The 7,041-nt window shown below is 39.5% G+C and overlaps 1 pseudogene across 1 annotated transcript; it reads left to right on the forward strand.

Moving 5' to 3' along the window:
• Positions 1-4,084: 4,084 nt before the first annotated feature.
• Positions 4,085-4,396, forward strand: LOC108529390 (reactive oxygen species modulator 1 pseudogene; annotated as a pseudogene). Its single transcript, XR_001885514.1, has one exon. The product of XR_001885514.1 is annotated as a reactive oxygen species modulator 1 pseudogene (transcript).
• Positions 4,397-7,041: the final 2,645 nt, after the last annotated feature.

Raw genomic sequence — 7,041 nt, forward strand, 5'->3', positions numbered from 1 at the left:
TGTGTTTTTTGTTTGTTTGTTTTTGTTTGTTTTTGATATGGGGTCTCACTCTGTCACCCAGGTTGCAGTGCAATGGCATGATCTTGGCTTCCTGCCACTTCTGCCTCATAGACTCAAGCAATACTCCCACCTTAGCCTCCCAAGTAGCTGGAACTACAGGCATGCACTACCATGCCTGGCTAATTTTTTGTATTTTGGTAGAGATGGGGGTTTCACCATGTTGCTGAGGCTGGTCTCAAACTCCTGGACCCAAGCAATCTGTGTACCTCCGCCTCCCAAAGTGCTGGGATTACAGGCGTGAGCTACTGCATCCAGCCATAAAAACACCTGATTTTAAAATAATTCTTAAGTTTAGCCAAGTGCCCACAGGACCAAAGATATAATTGGTGACTCTTTCCTATGATTTTACTTGCCACATTGTCTGTACTGAGCAACAGTAACATGGGTAAGTGACATATGCCTTCAAGACCAAGGCTAACTTCACTCCACCATTATTACATCTTTTTACTTCACTTAAAAACTTGGGTCTAGGTCATTTCTCTTTCTTCTCCCTTGTATTAGTCGGGGTTCTCTAGAGGGTCAGAACTAATAGGATACACATGTACATGAAAGGCAGTTTATTAGGGATAATTGGCTCACAGATCACAAGGCAAAGTCCCATGATAGGCCATTGGCAAGCTGGAGAAGAAGCCAGTAGTGGCTCAGTTCGAGTCCAAAAGCCTCAAAAGTAAGGAAGCCAACCATGCAGGCTTCAGTCTGTGGCCAAAGGCTTAAAAGATCCTTGGGAAATGACTGGTTAAGTCCAACAGTCCAATGGCAAAGAACCTGGAGTCTGATGTCCAAGGGCAGGAAGAACAGAATGAAGCATCATACATGGAAGAAAGATGAAAGCCAGAAGACTCAGCAAGCCAATTTATCCCACATTCTTCCCCCTGCTTTGTTCTAGCTGCACTGGCAGCCAATTGGATGGTGCTCACCCACAGTGAAGGCGCCTCTTCCTCTCTCCGTCCACTGACTCAGATATCGATCTCCTCTGGAAACACCCTCACAGACACACCCAGAAACGATACTTTACCAGCTATCTAGGCATCCTTCAATCCAATCAAGTTGACACCTAAAATTTATTAACCATCACATCCTTCAAGTAGGGAAGATTTATTTAACAAGTCTTCTGAGAAAATAATACATTTAAGCTAGGTCATTTCTGTTAGAAAAACTGTCCTGTTTGGAAACAATAGACAAGATTTCAGTCTTTTACTGTTTCTTTCTTAAATCTTCTTTGCCTACCTTATTTAGGAGGTTCTCATTCATATTCAAAAATTAATCTGTCAGCAGCAAAATCCCTTTCTTAATCATTGCCCAAATGTCAGCCAACTGAATGGTAAACTAAAATACAGTTATATGGATTAAGTAACAGGAAATAATAAATGTGTGTGTATGTGTATATATGTATATATATACACATATATATATGTATATATATACACATATATATATGTATATTTAAAAAAACACATTTCCAGAGGTGAGCATGATGTCATGTTCCCTAAAATGATAACTACTATTTACACGTAGATTACAGGAAATACAAATCAAAAACAAGTATTTTCATGCATAGATTCACATGCTTTTCTATAAATGCATTTTTGCACGTTTCTGATGATTGTGGATAATATGAAGAATTTTCAATTAATACTAACATGCATGTACTTTGTATTTAGATATACCACTACCAAGTTTAAGGAAAGGACATTGACGAGTTGTTATGGTAGCTTACAAGAATTTGTACTCATGTTCAAAAATTACGTCCTTACATTTATCAGTAATTCCACTGAAGTAAAAGCTAATTTATGACCCTGGCATTTCCATTCCTCTTTAAATACCCCTGTGACTAGTTAGTTACATAAAAGGCTTTAACTGTATTTTTCTCCTACTTTTCTGTGGTTTAAATGATTTTATAGTTTGACACTTCTAAATGCATGGCAACAGCACATCAGAAAGATATAAATTACTAATACAGAAATCCTTAAATGTTTCAAAGAAACTGTTTTCTACTATGGAATAGCAATCTCATTTTATCTATTACACTTCTCCTTTTCTTCCCTTACTATTCTATTCATATGCTTCTGAGGTATGATGTATAATATTGTTATTTTTATCACTAATAAAACTTGGTTTAATCTTCTAATATTTTAAATTTGTCCAGGAAGTCCTATGTATACATGGCCCCTGTCTTCCATGAGGATTTTGATTAAGTTGACTTTGGAGTTATTTTGAATACTCCCTTCTGTTTACCCCACATATTATATTTGTTACCAAGCTCTATTTCACTTCCCTTAGAAATTCTCTTTGACTCTCTTTTTTCATGACTTTCGAGTCATCAAACGCACTGATTAATGACCTAGTCACTTTGTACCAACATATAAAAAAACAAACTTAGGCTCACTTCATTTTTTTCTCTATCATTAATCACATATTTTTATAATATGAATCTTTCCAAGCCGATTTTTAATAATAACCTTTGCTTTTATAAATGAACCTAAAGTGGCTCCATATAGTTTACCACAAAGGTTTCTGTGTGAATTTCAAAGCCCTGAGTCATTTTGTTTCCATATTCCCTCTTTCCTCCTACTTTATAGGACCCACATCTATTCCAAGAAAGCCCATCATCCACATGGGCCTGTGGTAGACATTGGCTAAATACTCCCAATTCTGTTTCCTTTTCCTGGGTACACATGAAGTTATATTCCAGGTTCCTTTGCAGTTAGGCCCAGGTCATGTGACAGGAGTTAGCTAATTGGTGCAACTAAATATGATGTTATGTTAATTCAAGTTTTGACCCTATTATTTTCAGAGATATCATTGATGAACTCTTACTCATGCATCTGGAAATTAAAATTTCTGAGATGGTGGTGTTCCCTGATAGAGGAATCTAATTTCATCAGTAAACTGGTCACAGGAAAGACATCAAAAAAATTTACTTGATATATAAGGGATTATGACCAGAATTACAAAGTGGTGAGAAGTACATCTTCTGTGCATTTTTTCAGATGGTGTTTACCAAACATGTGCTTTGGTAAACTCCATCTGAACGAATGTGTAGAACAATTTTTGTGGCACAAACAGGACAAATTATTTTTCCCAATAATCAAAGTGGAAATGTCTTGCAATACACAGGTCAACAGAGTATTCAGATAGTTATCTTCTCAGTAGTGAATCAAAATTAGGACTAGACCAAATGTTGCCCTGGTCTCACCTAAAAACCTTTACCTTTCATTTATCTTTGGGAGGTAAATAAGTACTTCCAAAAGATATAAATGTTTCAAAGTACCTTAACATACAAGGAAAAAAGTTCAAAAAGATTCAAAATAATATAAATATATCCAGCAACAAAAAGATACAATTTCTGGTGTTTGGCCTGCAAAATAAAAAATTACCATTCCTTCAAGTAAGTAGGTAACACAACTTAAAAATAGAGAGAGATATAAAGTGAATCCAACCCAAAATAATACAGATGACACAATCAGTACACAAAGACATTAACATTTATTATACTTATGTTACAAAGCTTCAAGAAGATAGAGGGACACTAGAATATATTAAATAGACATATGAAAGATATTTTTTATATCTCGAATTCAGACTTCAAGAAACTTCAAATAATATCTGATATAAAAATCAGGGGCTTGCATTTCTGGCCGGGTGCGGTGGCTCAAGCTGTAATACCCAGCACTTTGGGAAGGCCGAACGGGGGATCACGAGGTCAGGAGTTCGAGACCATCCTGGCTAACATGGTGAAACCCCGTCTCTACATAAAAATACAAAACTAGCCGGGCAGGTGGCGGCGCCTGTAGTCTCCAGGTACTCAGGAGGCGAGGCAAAAAAGGAGAATGGCGTAAAACCCGGGAGCGGAGCTTGCAGTGAACTGAGATCCGGCCACGCACTAGTCCTGCGACAGAGCGAGACCTCGTCCAAAAAAAAAAAAAAAAAAAAGCAAATCTTTGAAGCAATTCATCGGGCCTCGAGCGCCCTCCCCGTCGTTTTCCGTGAGAGACGTAGAGCTGAGCGACCGACCACGAGCGAGATGCCGGTAGCCGTGGGTCCAGCCAAGCTGCTTCGACCGCGTCAAGATGGGCTTCGTGATGGGTTGCGCCGTGGGCATGGCGGCCGGGGCGCTCTTCGGCACCTTTTCCTGTCTCAGGATCGGAATGCGGGGTCGAGAGCTGATGGGCGGCATTGGGAAAACCATGATGCAGAGTGGCGGCACCTTTGGCACATTCATGGCCATTGGGATGGGCATCCGATGCTAACCATGGTTGCCCACTACATCTATCCCTTCCCATCAATCCCAGCCCACGTACTAATAAAAGAAAGTCTTTGAGTAAAAAAAAAAAAAGTTAGATTAAATGCAGCAAAATAAAGGATTAATGAACTTGAAAATACAGAAGTAGAAACTATTTTAAATGTAACACAGAGGAATAAAGAGTTGACCCAACAAAAATACAACAGTAATTAGTTCTGGGCCTAATACATGTGTAACTGGAGTAACTGAAAGACAGTAAAGAGAGTAAGAAAAAGAAAATGAAAAAATATTTAGGAAGAATTTCCTGAAAAATATTTAAAGTGTAATAAACTATAAACCTGCAAGTTCAAAAAGCTCAACAAGCCCCAAGCAAAAGTAACGTGAGAAAACTACAGTAGAGTACATCATAATTAAATTACTTAAAACCAATAATAAAGAGAAAATAAGAGCAGCCAGAGAAAAAAACAGCATGTTACATACAAAGAAACAATAACAATAATAGCAGCAGATGTCTTTTCAGAATCCATGCAGTTCAGGAGATAGTGAAACCATATATTTAAAGTATTGGAAGAGGAAAAAATAATATATAAGCCTAGAATTATCTTTCCTGTGAAAATATATGCTTAAAAATGGAGGCAAAATAATTTCTCAGATATACAAAAGCAGAAATAATTTATCAGTGGTATCTGGTATATCTGCATTATAGTAAATGATAAACAATACCCTTTAAGCATAAGGAAAGTGATGGTAGATAGACAATTGGATACACACAAAGAGTAAAAAGCAGTCAAAATGGCAAATATGTGGGAAACACAACAACATAATTTAACTTTTTTATCTATTTTTCTATCTTTAAATTGTGAATAAATAATAATCAAAGTAGAAAAGACCTGTAATACACAGGTGATCAGAGTATACAGATGGCTTTAACCTCAGTAGTGAATAAAAATTAGAGTTAGGAGGACAGTTCCAAGATGGCTGAATAGGAACAGCTCCAGTCTACAGCTCCCAGCACGAGCGACGCAGAAGACAGGTGATTTGTGCATTTCCAACTGAGGTACTGGGTTAATCTCACTGGGGCTTGTCGGACAGTGGGTGCAGGACAGTGGGTGCAGCCCACTGAGTGTGAGCCGAAGCAGGGCGAGGCATCACCTCACCCAGGAATCTCAAGGGGTCAGGGAATTCCCTTTCCTAGCCAAGGAAAGCTGTGACAGATGGCACCTGGAAAATTGGGTCACTCCCACCCTAATACTGCACTTTTCCAATGGTCTTAGCAAATGGCACACCAGGAGATTATACCCCATGCTTGCCTTGGAGTGTCCGATGCCCACAGAGCCTCGCTCATTGCTAGCATAGCAGTCTGAGATCAAACTGAAAGGCAGTAGCGAGGCTGGGGGAGGGGCGCCCGCCATTGCTGAGGCTTGAGTAGGTAAACAAAGCAGCCTGGAAGGTTGAACTGGGTGGAGTCCACCTCAGCTCAAGGAGGCCTCCCTGCCTCTGTATACTCCATATCCGGGGGCAGGGCATAGCCAAACAAAAGGCAGCAGAAACCTCTGCAGACTTCAATGTCCCTGTCTGACAGCTTTGAAGAGAGTAGTGGTTCTCCCAACACAGAGTTTGAGATTTGAGAATGGACAGACTGCCTCCTCAAGTGGGTCCCTGACACCCGAGTAGCCTAACTGGGAGGCACCCCCTAGTAGGGGCAGACTGACACCTCACACAGCCAGGTACCCCCTGACATGAAGCTTCCAGAGGAACGATCAGGCAGCAACATTTGCTGTTCAGCAATATTGGCTGTTCTGCAGCCTCCACTGCTGATACCCAGGCAAACAGGGTCTGGAGTGGACCTGCAGCAAACTCCAACAGACCTGCAGCTGAGGGTTGTGACTGTTAGAAGGAAAACTATCAAACAGAAAGGACATCCACACCAAAACCCCATCTGTACATCACGGATCATCAAAGAAAAAGGTAGGGAAACCACCAAGATCAGGAAAAACCAGAGCAGAAATCCTGAAAATTCTAAAAATCAGAGCATCTCTCCCCTTCCAAAGGAACATAGCTCCTCACTAGTAATGGAAAAAAGCTGGATGCAGAATGACTTTGATGAGTTGAGAAAAGAAGGCTTCAGACAATCAAACTTCTCCAAGTTAAAGGAGGAAATACAAACCCATCATAAAGAAGCTAAAAACATTGAAAAAGTTATGACGAATGGCTAACTAGAATAACCAGTGTAGAGAAGTCCTTAAATGACCTGATGGAGCCGAAAACCATGGCAGGAGAACTACGTGACAAACGCACAAGCTTTAGTAGCCAGTTTGATCAACTGGAAGAAAGGGTATCAGTGACTGAAGATCAAATGAATGAAATTAAGTGAGAAGAGAAAGTTAGAGAAAAAAGAGTAAAAAGAAACAAAGCAAGTCTTCAAGAAATATGGGAGAGAAACAAGAAATGGGGAAAGGATTCCCTATTTAATAAATGGTGCTGGGAAAATTGGCTAGCCATAAGTAGAAAGATGAAACTGGACCCTTTCCTTACTCCTTATACGAAGATTAATTCAAGATGGATTAGAGACTTAAATGTCAGACCTAATACCATAAAAACCCTAGAAGAAAATCTAGGTAGTACCATTCAGGACATAGGCATGGGCAAGGACTTCATGTCTAAAACACCAAAAGCAACGGCAGCAAAAGCAAAAATTGACAAATGGGATCTAATTAAACTAAAGAGCTTCGTATAAG

The sequence above is a fragment of the Rhinopithecus bieti genome, unplaced genomic scaffold (genome assembly GCF_001698545.2).
Source record: "Rhinopithecus bieti isolate Rb0 unplaced genomic scaffold, ASM169854v2 scaffold_6464, whole genome shotgun sequence".
In the NCBI taxonomy this organism is placed as follows: Eukaryota; Metazoa; Chordata; class Mammalia; order Primates; family Cercopithecidae; genus Rhinopithecus; species Rhinopithecus bieti.